Here is a 16,644-nt window from a genome sequence, read left to right as displayed (position 1 = left end):
CAGAATTGACAGTGTAAAAAATCGTTATCAGTTATGTCAAAGATAAAAATCTCCCAAGATTCAAAGGAAAGGGACAGAATAAAGGGAAAAAAATATGATAGATAGAGAATAGGGATCAGAGACACAAACTAAAGAATGATAGATATTTCTAATGAAGACTCCAGAGTAATTGCAAAAGAAATAGTTGAAGATAATATAAATGAACAAAAGTTTCATGAGCTGAAAAAAACCCATGAATACAAATTTAAAAACATCAGCATAGGTATGATAAATGCAAATATAATCACAGGTAAATCATAACATTTTTTATTACAAAAATAATGAGAAAACCTATAACAAGTAAAGCCTATGAAGAAAAAAATGGACCTCATATTTTCCTTTACAACAAAAATCACCAGAAGACAGAATAATTCTACAAAATTTTGAGGAAAGAGGAAAGTAATCTGAAATTTTAGACACAGTTTTTGTGATGTACCCTTGAAAAAAATACTAAAACCCATTAATACAACTATGAAATGACATTTTTTCTTTCTTATGAGAACTAGATGGGATTTATAAACGTGACTATTGTTTAAACCAATTATATTAATATCTGTGTGCTTTTCTTCCAATATATTAACTACAGGTTGCAGCAAAATGGAGTGTAATCAAGTGGAACACATATAATGCTTGCAAATTTTCTGTTAAAAATATAGTCTTTGTCAATTTGCTAGCTTGTTTCTTGTTAGAGAATAAAGGGAATCTTGCCCTTCAATGCCTCAAATGAAATCAAAGTATAGTGATTTCATGTTTCCATTGACTTACTTCCTAAAGTACGGTTTTAAACAAGATGATCTGGAAAAGTTTCATTGGCAAGGTGAAAATTGAGCAAAGACTTGAAATGAGAGAGTAAGCCATGCTGATTGCTTACTGGTAAAAGTTTTCAGGAAGAAGAAAGGTCAAGTGTGAATGCCCTGAGGTAGGAGTGTGATGGTGGGTTGAGGACAGCAAAGAGCTGGATGTGACTGGAGTGGTATGAGGAAGGAGAAAGGCAGGGAGTGATGTCATGGAGACATGGTGGTTTACAGTTTATGTTGAGCTGGGTAGGTCACTGTAAGGACTTTGGTCATTACTCTGAATGAGACGGTTAGTTATTGGGAGGTTCAGAGCAGAAGAAATGGTCTTCTTTATCTTTTAAAGGAATTACTTAGACATTGTATGGAAAATAACCTTGAGATGGGGTTCAGGGGGTGTAACAAGAGATGTAGGAATGTCAATTATAAGGTTACTGCAATAATTAAGGTGAGAAATGATGATGGGTTGGCCATCTTGATAATGATGAGAAATGCTCAGATTCTCTATATATTTGGAAGGTAGAATCAATAGGACTTGCTGTTAAAATGGATGTGAAGAATTAGACAGGGAAATAAAAATAAAGCTCACTATCTCAATTCAACAATTGTTCAACCTGCCAAGACCAACTATCTTTTATAACTATCTCTCACCTTCCTTAATGTCCTCAGTTTCTTTCTTGCATAACAGAGATTCCATGCCCACCATGATAAACACTCCTTTGCATATACCTCATTGCCCTTGTCTCACTCCCTCTCATTTTTCTCACCTTTTCTCCCTTGCCTTGTTAATTCAACTCTGCCTAATGCACACCTGCATCTAGAACTCACTGTGGTTAAAGAAAGACACATGATAATATTTACTGATCTCATTTTAAATTTGACAGCTCCAAGCTTCATATCAGAGTCGTTACAGGTATTAGACTAGTACAATTCTCTAATCCAGTCACCCTTCTACTTCCCATGTTTTCTAGATTTCACAACTCTTCTCTCCAAAATTCCAATTCTTGTCTTATTGTCTTTCCATTGTTGTCCTTGCTTTTTACATCCCTGAGAAAATAGGAGTGATCAGAAGGGAATTTCCTCAAGCTTCAACTAATACAGCTACTTACCCCTTATATCAATGTCCATATTCTTTGTCTTATTTTCTATTACTACAAATAGCCCTATTCTCTAGCAAAAGCCAACCTATGCCCTCTTGTCTATTTAAAGATACCTCATCTTTTCTCTCTATATCATCAAATTTCCCTCTTTCAGATCAGTCCCAAATAAATATTTTCCCTCCTTTTCTTACCGCCGAATAGTATTCCATTGTGTATATATACCACAACTTCTTCATCCATTCATCCATCGAAGGGCATTTTGGTTGTTGTGGTATATAAACCAAAAGCAACGAAAGAACAAGACAAACAAATGAGAAACAGAAACTCATAGACACAGACAATGGTTTGGTGGTTGCCAGAGGGTAAGGGGGGTGGAGGATGGGGGGTGGGAGATGAGGGTAAGGGGGATCGAATATATGGTGATGGAAGGAGAACTGACTCTGGGTGATGAACACACAATGGGATTTATAGATGATGTAATACAGAATTGTACACCTGAAATCTATGTAATTTTACTAACAATTGTCACCTCAATAAATTTAATTTAAAAAAAAATATATTTTCCCTCCTACTAACAGCCCATTTCTCTGCTCCCCTTTATAGCAAATCTCTTCACAAAATTATCTTTCTTTCTTGCATCCAGTTATTCTTTTTTTTATTCCTAGTGAACTGATTCCAATCAAGCTTTTACATATATTACTCTACCAAAACAGCTCTTTCTCAAGATCTTCCCTGATCGACCCCACACTGTCAGATCCAGTGGTTAGATGTCAGTGCAAATCCTAATTCTACTTGGCCTATCAGCAGCATTTGATAGCACTGAATACTGTGTTTTTCTTGAAATGGTTTTCCACCTAGCTTTGGGGACTATATTCCATTTTGGTTCTCCTCTCACTTCCCTGATAGCACATTCTCCACTTTTTGACTGAATCCCATCTCTCTGACTTATAAATATTGGAGTGCCCAGGACTCAATCACTTCCTTGGTGATCTCATCTAGTTTCATATCAATAAATACCACCTATACTGTGATAGATGATAGATAGATAGATAGATAGATAGATAGATAGATAGATACATACATACACACACACGTGTATACATACATATATACATACATATATACGTGTGTGTGTATATATATACATATATATACATATATACATATATACATATATACATATATACATATATACATATATACATATATACATATATACATATATACATATATACATATATACATATATATATATATATATATATATATATATATATATATATATATATATACCGTGTTTCTCCAAAAATAAGGCCAGGTCTTATATTAATTTTTGCTCCAAAAGACTCATTAGGGCTTATATTCAGGGGATGTCGTCCTGAAAAATCATGATAGGGCGTATTTTCCAGTCAGGTGCTATTTTCAGGTAAAACATTATATATTCTGGGGGTGCGAAAAAATGTATACACATGACTTGTATTCGCTTTTTGTTATCAGTATATATTGAGTATTACAATTTTAATACAGTTTTTTCTTTTATTTAAATGTGTATACATCTTTTGGCACCCTCTGTGTATGTATAAAGTCACTTCCCAGAATTTCATAATCGCATACCTAACTGTATAATTGCATATCTCTGTTTTGTTTGGATGTCTAATCAAATTCTCAAAATTAGCATGGCTCCATTCAAATTGCTGACACTTCCTGTGCCTCAAAATCTGCTTCTTTCACATTCTTCTCCAGACCAATGAATAGAAATACAATTCTTTCAGTTGCTATAGCAAGAAATTTGGAGTCTACCTTAATTTTTCTCTATCGTACACACCTCACCCCTGTCAGATCTATCTTTAAATTATATTCAAAATCTCACAGATTTTCACCAGCTCCCATTCCAGTACCACAACTGTAGTCACCTAACTCTCTAAATAGCATCTGAACTGGTCTTCGTTATTCTGTTCTCCCCCACTTCAGACTAGTTTTTACATAGCAGCTAGAATGATCTTAAAATGTAAGTTACTTTCAGTTCCAAACCATCCAAAACCTTCCCATTTGGAATAAATGCTAAGTCCTTCTAATGACCTAAAAGACCCTACATGCTTTAGTCCTCCCAGTCCTTGTTTAACTTGCTTTCTTCCATCTTCTTTGTAAAACAGCCGAGCACCCAATTACTTCCTCACTCTATTAGTCAGGGTTCTACAGAGAAACAGACTATCTAGTTATCATCTATCTGCCTATTAAAAGTAATTTACTTGTGTAATTACGGTTGCTGGCAAGGTCAATATCTGTAGTGTCCATGTTCTAGTTTGAATCTGAAGGCCAACAGGCTACTGTAAAAACCAAGAAGAGCTGATGTGCCAGTTCAAAACCCATCAGGCAGAAAGAGCCAATGTTTCAGTTCAAAGACCATCAGGTAGAGAATTCTCTCTTACTCCGGGGATGGTCAGCCTTTTGTTCTATTCAGGTCTTCAACTGATTGGATGAGGCCCACCAACATTAGGGAAGGCAATCTGCTTTACTCGGTCTACTAATATAAAAATTAATCTCATCCAAAAACATTCTCACAAAAACACTCAAAATAAGGTGTCACCAAAAACTCTAGGCAACCAATGGCCCAGTCAAGTTGATGTAAAACTAACCATCCCCTACTAAGCACCTTAGTATTTACTGTTCTCACTTCTTAGAACAGTCTTTCCTTAGGTATTCACATGGCACCTTCCCTTCCTTCCTTCAGGTAGTTTTTTAAATGCTATACAATCAGAGCGACATCTACTGATGCCCCCACCATCACATCATACTAGCACTTCCTGATTCCCCTTTCCTACTGTTATTTTTCCCACTTAGCATGTACCACCACCTGTTATAGTATGTATTTGTTTATTGACTATCTTCCCTTCCTCAGCCTCTACTTGCTTTTAAGCTCCATGAAACAGGATTTTATTTACTTTATTGACTGCTGAATACCCAGAGCTTGGCACATAATATTCCATCAGTGAATATGTGTTGAGTGAACTAATACTTGATTGCAACCATGAAAATAACCTCACCAATGCAGAGAAAAGAGGGAGGAAAATGGGTAAAATTTACATATACCAAAATGACACTGTGATATTCCCTTGAGTTTTAGTATTTTGAGGGCTCTTTTTTTCTTCTTCTCTAGATCATTTAAACAAAAACATTTTAGTAAACGTCCTGTCCACCAAGAAGAATAAAGTTCCCAACTTTACGACTTTATAAATCTACATAATCAAGAGAGTACATTACAGTATTGGTGAAAGAATAGACAAATAGATCAATGGAACAAAATAGAGATCTAAGAAATAGACCCACCTAAATATAGTGAACTGATCTTTGAAAAAGAAAAAAAGGCAGCACAGTAAAGAACATATAGTCTTTTCAACAAATGGTTCTGGAAAAACCAGACATCCACATGATGAAAAAAAAAAAAAAAGGAATTTAGCCACAGACCTTACACTCTTCACAAAAATTAATTTAAAATAGATCATAGACCTAAATGTAAAACACACAATTGTAAAACTTCTAGAAGATAACATAGGAGAAAACCTAGATGACATTAGGTATGGTGATGCTTTTTCATATTCAACACCAAAGAGATGATCCATGAAAGAAATAATTGATAAAATGGACTTCATTAAAATTAAAAAAAATGTCTGTTCTGCAAAAGACAAAATCAAGAGAGGTAGAAGACAAGTCACTGACTGGGAGAAAATATTTGCAAAAGATGCATCTGTTAAAGTTCTTTTATGTAAAATATACAAAGAACTCTTAAAACTCAACAATAAGGAAACAAACAACCCAATTTAAAAATGAGCCAAAGATCTTAACAGATGCCTCACCAAAGGAGATGTTCAGATGGCAAATACCATATGAAAAGATGCTCCACTTCATATATCATCAGGAAAATACAAATCAAAACAATGAGATACAACAACAAACTGATTAGAATGATGAAAATCCAGAACACTGACAACCTAAATGATGGTGAGAATATGGAGTAATAGGAACACTCATCCCTTGTTGGTGGGGATACAAAATGGCACAGCCACTTTGGAAGACAGTTTGGCCATTTCTTATAAAACTAACCATACTCTTACCATACAATCCAACAATCATGCTAGTTGGTATTTACCCAAAATAGTTAAAGACTTATGTCAACACAATAACTTACACAAAGATGTTTATAGCAGCTTTATTTATAATTGCCAAAACTTAGAAACTTATCAGGAATGAAGATGTCCTGCAGTGGGTGAATGGATAAACTATGGCAAATCCAGAAAATGGAATATTATTCAACATTAAAAAAATTTAAATTAAATTAAAATTAAAAAGCTATCAAGTAATAAAAATACATGGAGGAAACTAACTGCATATTACTAAGTGAAAGAAGCCAATCTGAAAGACTCACACCATACGATCCCAACTATATGACATTCTGGAAAAGATCAAACTGTGAAGACAATGAAACGATCAGTGGTTTCCAGGGGTTAGGAGGTGGAGAAAAATGAATAGATAGAGCACGGAAGATTTTTCGGGCAGTGAAAATACTTTCTACATTATAATGATGGATATATGTCATTATACATCTGTTCCAACCCACAGAATGTACAGCACCTAGACTGAATCCTAAAGTACACTACGGGCTTTGGGTGATTAAGGTGTGCCAGTGTAGTTTAAAATGTACCATTCTTGTGTGTGACGTTGATAATGAGGGAGGCTATGAATGTGTGAGGGCCGGGGACATATGGGAAATCTCTTTACCTTCCTCTTAGTTTTGTTGTAAACCTAAAATTGCTATAAGAAAATTAAGTCTTAAAAATCCATCTACACACTATTATTTTACTGCTGTTGTCTCAAGTTCAAAGGAAGGAAAACCGGAATTAAAATCTTTATTTTGAGCCTCAATTTTTTAATTTTTATTTAATTCAAAATTTTGTTTTGATTTATTTTGTTTAAAAAAATAATGTGCTAGTTTTTTATTTAAATGGAAGAGAGATTATATGAATTCCTTCATGTATTGGTATAAAAACATCTTGTTTCCACCAAATATATTAGTTGAGATAAGGATAATAATTTATTTTCTTGTACATGTCTCAAAATATTTTAATAAATGTGTATTAAGCACATATATACCAGGCACTCTAAAAGAAAGTTGTTACTTTCTTTGTTTTTAATAAGGCTGAGGCCAACACACTATGGCCTCCAGGCCAACTCTGAACTACTGCCTATACTTACAAAAACACAGCACATCCCTTTATGTACTGTCTATGGCTGCTTTTGCTTTAAAATGGTAGAGGTATGTGGTTGCAATAGAGACCATGTGGCCCACAAACCAAATATGTACTATATTGTCTGTTACAGAAAAGGTTTTCTGACCTCTACTCCAAGAAATATGCCGTGATATAAAAGCATTAGCTATACAGAAATATGTGAATGGAGTAAGGAACAATGAGAGGAAGGAAACCAGGGGTGGCTAACAAGACCACGTAGGGTAAGGAGGTAAGACCACGATCCAGGCGAAAGCTGGTCGGAAGTGTGGGGAAAAGAGTTAATGGCCATGAAGGGTTTGGCCCAAGAGAAGATGGTGACTAAAGACAAACTACTGCAGTACTGCAAATAAGCTGTGCCTGTTGAAGTGGAGTCACTTGAGATTATCTGCTTATAAATCATGTGAAAATCCTTGATAGAAAGAGTCCTGCAAAGGAGCGAGAATAATATTGTGGCTGGAGAAAAATCTTTAGCAGAAAAGAAAGACAGAAATGCTTCATTTTTCTTATGCTTGAGAAGAAAAACAGGTTGTTGGTAGTACAGTGATTGGAGAGAGACCTAACTGGTAACCACAGCCTCTTGTTCTCCTGCCAAAGCCTGCTGCTTCTTACTACATGAAAATCTCAAAGCAAACATACATGGTCAGACCAGTTGTTAGTGGAGCTGGTTCCTTATGTGATTATCTACTGGGGCAATGCTTACGTTTGAGCAAAGGGGAGTGATATGACAGCACGGCTGTCTTAGTTGTAGGTGGGTGATTTTGAACAGGTTTTGAAATAAGAAGAAATACATCATTAAAACAGGAGCTCTCATAGATCCAGGAACAGAGCAGAGAGAGGGAATACCACCAAAGTAGATGGTGTCCCACCTGCATCCCATTATATACAACTGTGCAACAGCCCAAGCTCCAACTGTCTGAGGGCTTTCTCTGGCAGCTGGAGCCCACCCAGTACAAGGGCACAGAAAGCTGGAAGCTCCAGAAAATAAACCCCATCCCCAGCAGTCCTCAACAAATGACTAAAGGGAGTAAACATATAAGTCTCCAATTCCCATAGCCCTTAGGTGGGATAATGCTGAGGCAGGTGCCCCACTTGTTCTTCAGGGTTCTCCTATGGGGTTCAGCTCCCATCAGACACAGTGGCCCTGACTTGAGAACATACCCTTTCCTGTGTCACTTCCCTACTCCCTTACTAGCCCTGAGATCACCTTTAATTATTGTCTCCAGGTCTCCTTCTGGGAGAGCCCAAATTAAGTCAACTATGTTGAGGTGAGAGGCGTCATGAAATAGGGCTTCTACCTGAGAATATGTCTGAGATGTACTGAAGTAAGAATACTGAGGTTACACTGAGTAAAACAGGTTGAAGTTTCTGGTTTGAGGAGCAAGATGAAGCCCTAAATATGAGAACAAGAAACAAAAATTGCTGACCGTAAGAAAGATGGAGCACATTTAAGATGTTGTTACTGAGCTGGATGGGCTAATGGAATTAAAACCACAAATGACAGAAAGCAGTTTGTTGAAAACCTACCACTTTTTGGCCCAGACTTAACAGCATCTAAATAACTAATATGGATAAGGAAAAGCTAGACATTCTTTACATGTAAATTCAACTCAAACAACTTTTAAAGACCACAAATTTTATATTTTGTACTCTGTTAGGAACTTTGGGGCACAAAGTTGAGAAAACAAAGTTTTCTCTCACCAAGTGACATGACAATAAGTAAGGCTTTAGAGTTTTCAAGGTTTTTTCATAAACATCACCATGTTTTATGCATCCAGGGGAACCAGGGGAACCAAAAAGGAGAAAAGCTGAGAGGTCAAGAGTGGTTGATATTTTCAAAGATTGTAACAGGAGCTATAAAGCAAGAATCCAGGACGTCTGAGAACTGGTTGAGTTTTCTTTTCTTTTTCTACCACTCTGCTTTTTTTTCTTTTTTTTACTCTGCTTTTTTACAATTAAAATGTTTAATTGGAGGATGAGAGTCATACAATGCCCAAACGGAATAAAATTCCTCTAGTCAGTTGTGTGTAGTCATTTAATACCATTCAATTCAACACGTATTTGTAGATCATCTACTAGGCAAAAGAAATGGTCTCTAATCTAGACAAGATAAAGGGGACACATTTATGGAATAACAAGGAATTAAAGCAGTAGTAGTATATTATATAGAGTAACATGACAAATATGGATGTGATAAATTATGTGTTTCAGACAAGGCGAGTATTAATGAAATGGTACTGAGTCTACCTATCAAAAGTGGCACTAAGTATGGACTGGTCTCCTGGCAAAGCTCATGGGAAAGTTAGCATCTGAGTAGACATTACTGGCTGGCTGGAACATAGCTGGTTGAGAGAAGGAATGGCTCTCTCCAGAAGAACGGCAAGAGAGAAGACATCAATGTGGAGATGAGCAGGATATGGTGCAAGACAATGGGCAGTAGTAGAAGAGCATTTCTTTAGCTCTCCTAATGATTTTTTCAAGGTTCTTGTTTACCCATTAGACATGCTGTTTGTTTTTTTTCCCCTCAACACTGTTTGAACATATTTACATGTGGAAATATGTAACTATTCATTATGTCTACTACTCTGCATACTATATCACTGCCAGTGTAAACCATATTAATATGATCCATATCTTACTGAAGGATAGCCAAGTCATTTTTCTTTCTTCCTCTTCCACCTCTTACCCCCTCATGCCCTCCCTCTCATTCTTCTCTACCTTCTCCTTTTTACTCTCCTTTTCTTCATTGTTCTTATCTTCCTCCTCCTTTTATTTATATTCCTCCTCCTTCCACCTCATGCCACTCCTTCTTCTCCTTCTCATCCTCTTCTTCCACTTATGTCCTCTTCTCCTTTTTTCGTATTAGTTTCAGGTGCACAAAACAATGTAGTGATTAGACATTTATATACCTCACAAAGTAATAACCCCAATAAGTCTATTACTCATCTGACACTGTACATAGTTATTACAATTTTATTGACTATATTCCCTATGTTGTATATTATATCCCTGTCATGATTTTTAAATTATAGTTCACATTCAATATTATTTTATAATAGTTTTAGGTGTATAGCATAGTGGTAAGACATTTATATAACTTATAAAGTGATCCTCCCAATAAGTCGAGTACCCGTTTGACACTATACATAGTTTTTAAAATATTATTGACTATATTCCCCATACTGTCCTTTACATTCCCATGACTATTTTGTAAATACCAATTTGTACTTGTTAATCATTTCATCATTTCACCTTTTTCACCCAGCCCCCAAACCCCTCCCATCTAATAACCATGAGTTTGTTCTCTGTATCTATGAGTCTGCTTCTGTTTGCTCGTTTATTTTGTTCTTTAGATTCCACATATAAGTGACATCACATGGTATTTGCATTTCTCAGTCTGATTTTTATTTTTGCATGTATCTAATTTCCCCAGCACCATTTATTGAAGAGACTGTCTTTACCCTAATGTATATTCTTGCTTACTTTTTCTTAGGTTAAGTGACCATATAGGCGTGGATTTATTTCTGGGCTCTCTATTCTTTTTTTTTTTTTTTTTTTTTTTTTTTACACAGGTGTGGAGTACAGCATTGGGTTCTCTATTTTATTCCACTGAACTATGTGTCTGTTTTTATGCCAGTACAATGTTGTTTTATTACTATGGCCTTGTAGTACAGTTTGATATCAGGCAGTGAGATACTTCTAGCTTTGTTTTTTTCCTCAAGATTGCCATAACTATTCGGGGTCTGTATGGTTCCATATAAATTTTCAGATTATTTGTTTTAGTTCTGTGAAAAATGTCATTGGTATTTTGATAATAGATCACGTTGTATCCATAGATTGCTTTGGGTAGTATGGACATTTTAACAATATTAATTTTTCCTATCCATGAGCATGATATATACTTCTATTTAATTGTATCTTCTTTAATTTCTCTCTTCAATGTCATAATTTTCTGAGTACAGGTCTTTTACTTCCTTGGCTAAATTTAACCCTAGGTATTTTTTTTTGATGAAATTGTAAATAGGAATTTGTTCTTAATTTTCTTTTCTGACAGTTGTATAAAAATGCAACTGATTTCTGAATATTAATCCTGCTACTTCAATGGTTTCATTTATCAGTTCTAATCATTTTTTGGTGGAATGTTTTGGTTCCTCTGTGTATAGTACCAAGTCATCTGCAAACAATGACAGTTTTACTTCTTCCTTTCCAATTTAGATGCTTTTTATTTCTTTGTCTGATGGCTGTGGCTAAGACTTCCAGTGCTATGTTGAGTAAAAGTGATGAAAGTGGACAACTTGTGTTGTTCCTGATCTTAAGGAAAATGCTTTTAGCTTTCCCTCATTGAGTATGATGTTAGCTGTGGGTTTGTCATATATGGCCTGTGTATATGTTGAGATAGGTTCCCTCTATTCCCACTTTGCTGAGAGTGTTTATCATAAATGAATGTTGGATGTTGTCAAACACTTATTCTGTATCTATTGATATGATCAGTGATTGTTAATTTTCATTTTATTTATGTGGTGTATCACATTAATTAATTTCCTGTTATTGAACCAACCTTGCATACCAGGAATAAATCCCACTTAATTATGTTGTATGAACTTTTTAATGTATTACTGAATTCAGTTTGCTAATATTTTGTTGAGGTTTTATGCATCTATGGTTATTAGGGATATCAACCTATAGTTTTCTTTTCTTGTAATGTTTTTTTATGGTTTTAGAATCAGGGTAATTGTAGAATGAGCCTGGGAGCTTCCCTCCTCTTGAATTTTTTGGAGTAGTTTGAGATGAGTAGGTCTTAAATCTTTTTTGAATATTTGATAAAATTCACCTGTAAAGTCATCTGGTCCAGGACTTTTGTTTGTTGGGAGCTTGTTGACTACTGATTTGATTTTATTAGTAGTAATTGGTAAGTTCAGTTTTTCTGTTTAGGATTGTTCTTCTTGATTCAGTATTGGAAGATTGCATGCTCCTAGGAATTTATCCATTTCTTCCAGATTGTCCTATTTGCTCATAACATTTTCTTAATTTTTTTTTGTATTTCTGTGGTGTCCATTGTCACTTCTCTTCCATTTCTGATTTTATTTGTTTGGGTCCTCTTTCTTTTTTTGTTGATGAGTCTGGGTAAGGTTTGTCAATTGATTTTTTCAAAGAACCAGCTTTTGGTTTCTTTGATTTTTGTGTTGTTTTGTTGCTGTTGTTTTTGTTGTTTGTTTGTTTGTTTGTTTTGCCTCTCGTTCATTTATTACCATTCTAATCTTTATTATTTCCTTTTTGTACTCACTTTGGGCTTTGTTTGCTGTTCTTTTTCCAGTTCCCTTATGTGTAAACTTAGACTGTTTATTTGATATTTTTCTTGTTTCTTAAGGTAGGCCAGCATTGCTATGAATTTCCCTCTTAGGACTGCATTCACTGTGTCCCACAGATTTGGGATCATTGTGTTTTTATCTTTGTTTGTCTCTTGATTTCTTCCTTGATCTCATTGTTGACCCATTCATTGTTTAGTAGCATGTTGTTTAGTCTCCATGTGTTTGTGTGTTTTTCAGGTTTCCCCCCGCCCTTTGGTAATTGATTTCTAGTTTTATACCATTGTGGTCAGAAAAGATGTTTGATATAATTTAAATCTTCTCAAATTTATTGAGACTTGTTTCTTGGCCTAATGTGACTATCATGGAAATGTTCTACGTGCACATGAAAAGAATGTATATTCTGCAGCTTTGGGGTGAAATGCTCTAAAAATATCAATAATGTCCATATTGTCCAGTGTGTCATTTAAGTCTGCTGTTTCCTTGTTGATTTTCTGACTGGAAGATATAGCTAATGGTGTCAATGGGGTGTTGAAGTCCCCTACTATGATTGTGTTTCTGTCAATATCTTTCTTGATGTCAGTCAATATTTGTTTTATACCTTTAAGTCCCCATATGTTGGGGGCATAGATGTTTACTAGGGTGGTGGTCGCTTGCTGGATTGATCACTTTATCATTATGTATTATCCTTTTTTTGCCTTATTATAATCTGTGCTTAAAAGTCTATTTTGTAGTGACGTCATAGGAATGGCGGTAGCGGGGCGCACTTTTTGAGTTCTCCGTCAGATCTTATCAGAAACAGGATGCTTATAACCCATCAAAGGACTCTCTGCTCATCACGCAGAACAGCGAAGAGACTCGTGCAGGGATTACTTGCAGGTAGGGAAAATTGGGCGAGCAGGGGAGGAAGGAAGGGAGCTCGGAGTGGAGACGCACCACACCTGCGGCTGTGGGGACGCGGTCCGCTTCAGCGGGGATGGAATCGTGGTCCACACCTGTGGCTGTGGGGACTCAGTCCCGTACTTGTGGCTGTAGAAATTCGGCCCGCAACCTCGGGCTGTGGAAATCTGCCCCGCACCTGTGCCTGTGAAAATCCAGCCCACATCCATGGCTGTGGATACGTAGGAGATCCCAAGATGGAGGAGAGCGCAGAAGCCAGGAGGTGGGCTCTTTGCCCTGCATCCCACAGCAGACCTCACCCACCGCAGGGACAGCATATCTAGCATTTGAGGCAATAACCTCACCTGATACCTCCAGTTAAGCCTTAGGCTGGACAAAGGACACAACTCCATACCCGGGCCCCACCCCCACTCTTCCAATCCCACCCCCACCCTTCCAGAGACTTGAACTGGCCCCTGAACTGAGGAGCAGTGTCAGATTACAGAGGAGCCTTGGTGCTCGGGCACTGGGAAGACTGGCGGGCGGCTCTGGGCCAGGGAGGAGGCTGAGAGGAGTGTGGTTTTTGCTGGCCTAGGAGAGAGGGGACTCCTCCGTCTCCAGCCACCACCTTTTCTGGCCTGTGGGAAGGGTGTGACACAGCTGGGCTGGGAAAGAGAGGACCCCTCCTTCCGTTCCCAGCCCCAACCCTTTCTGGCCTGCCTAGGGCGGGGAAATTACATCGCCAGAGGCACTCCCAGGGATCAGCAGTAAATGGCAGATGCAGCTCCCAGCTTTCAGCAGCTGAGAAATCTCCTGCCCTCCACACACACACACAGTGAAGAAGTGCCCTAAGACTCAGGAGAACTGGACACCGGGCTGGTGGTGCTACTCTAAGTGTGCATATGTGCAGGCAAGGGCAGAAACTGCACTAGCTTTGTAAAAACTACCGTCCAGACCCCTCAGCCCCACGCATCTAAATCTGCAGTCCCAACGTCACTCTGGGCACCAGCTGACCGGCTCTACCAGCACAATATGCAGGGGATTCTTTGGTACAGCAGAGGACAACCTGGAGATTACTTAGTGGGCTTAAGTGATGACTGGCGCTGCTTTTTGCTCTGTTTTGATTTGTCTTTATATCTTTGACATCTTTCCCTGTGTTGAGTGGGTGTTGTCAATTGTTTTTACATGTGAATGTATTTGATTTTTTCCTTGTTGTTGTTGTTGTGCTTGGTGATTTGCTTTGTTCTGAAATTGCCCCACCAGGGCCCAGCTTAAGAGGCACAAGATTCAACATACCCTGAGGCCAACTCCAGACCAAACCAGAGTACTACGGGGTTTGACCTACAAATGACACACCCAGAGGGGATTCTTTACAGGCACAAGAGCCCATAGAGGCCAAAGCACATTTAAATGGTCAAACCTCATGCAGCAGAACACCCTGCGGTGGGCAGAGCCAAGTCTCACAACTAGTCGGCCTAGGAGTTAACCCCACCTACTCACAAGCAAAAAGCAATTAAAGATCTTCTTTAACAGGACAATGTACACAACACAAGAGTCATCTTTGGAGCACATGCAGAGGAGAAGAACGAAGTAGTGCAAGTCAAATATAAAGGGCACATACTACATAAGATAACCCAGCAAGAACTAAGAACTCCAGGGGATCTACCTAATACATCGAAGCAAACACAGAGAGTAAGCCAGAATGGGGAAACAAAGAAACATGTCCCAAGTGAAAGAACAGAAGAAACCTCCAGAAATGGAACCAAATGAAACAGAGGTAACCAACCTATCAGAGACAGAGTTCAGAACACTGATGATAAGAATGTTTAAGGAGCTTAGAGAGGACATCAAGAAGGATGTAGAAATCATAACGAACAACCAGTTAGAACTAAAGAACACAATTACCGAAATAAAGAACTCACTTGAAGGAATTAACAGCAGGTTAGATGAAGCAGAGGATCAAATCAGCGACTCAGAAGACAAGTTAGCAGAGATCACCCAAAAAGAACAACAGAAAGAAAAAAGAATAAAAAACAATGAAGATGGTTTAAGAGACCTATGGGATAACATCAAGCACAACAACATGCGCATCATAGGAATACCAGAAGGTGAAGAGAAGAAACAAGGGATAGAGAACATATTTGAAGTAATAATGTCTGAAAATTTCCCTAACCTGATGAAGGAAACCAACATACAAGTCCAGGAAGTGCAGAGAGTTCCAACCAGGATAAACCCAAACAGGTCCACTCCAAGACACATTATAGTTAAAATGGCAAAGATTAAAGACAAAGAGAGAATCCTAAAAGCAGCAAGAGAAAGACAGAGGGTTACATACAAGGGAACTCCCATAAGACTATCAAATGACTTTTCTGCAGAAACATTGAAGGCCAGGAGGGAGTGGCAGGAGATACTCAAAGTGATGGAAAACAAAGGCCTACAACCTAGGTTGCTTTATCCAGCAAGGCTATCATTTAAAGTTGATGGAGAGATAAAGAGCTTCCAAGAAAAGAATAAGCTAAAGGAATTCATTACCACCAAGCCAGCGTTGCAAGAAGTACTAAAAGGACTTTTGTAAATAGAAGAAAATGAAAACAATCTAACTACAAATTTAAAAATGGCAATAACTATGTACCTATCAATAATCACTTTAAATGTAAACGGTTTAAATGCTCCAATCAAGAGACATAGGGTGGCTGAGTGGATAAGAAAGCAAGACCCTTGTATTTGCTGTATACAAGAGACTCACCTCAGATCAAAAGACACACACAGGCTGAAAGTGAAGGGTTGGAGTAAGATATTCCATGCAAATGGAAATGAGAAAAAAGCTGGAGTTCCAATATTTATCTCTGACAAAATAGACTTTAAAATGAAGAAAATATTCAAAGACAAAGATGGGCACTATATAATAATAAAGGGATCGATTCGACAAGAAGACATAACCCTAGTAAACATTTATGCACCCAACACAGGAGCACCTAAATATATAAAACAGATATTGGCTGACATAAAGACAGAGATCAACAGTAACACTATCATAGTAGGGGACTTCAACACACCTCTGACAACAAGGGACAGGTCTTCCAGACAGAAAATCAATACAGAAACAACAGCCTTAAACGATACATTGGACCACTTGGATTTAATCGATATTTTCAGAGCATTTCACCCCAAAGCTGCAGAATACACGTTCTTCTCAAGCACACATGGAACATTCTCCAAGATAGACCATATGTTAGGCCACAAA

The sequence above is a fragment of the Rhinolophus sinicus genome, chromosome 4 (genome assembly GCF_057876585.1).
Source record: "Rhinolophus sinicus isolate RSI-liver-muscle chromosome 4, RSI-T2T, whole genome shotgun sequence".
NCBI classification, from domain to species: Eukaryota; Metazoa; Chordata; class Mammalia; order Chiroptera; family Rhinolophidae; genus Rhinolophus; species Rhinolophus sinicus.
Note: the sequence above shows the minus strand (reverse complement) of the source record.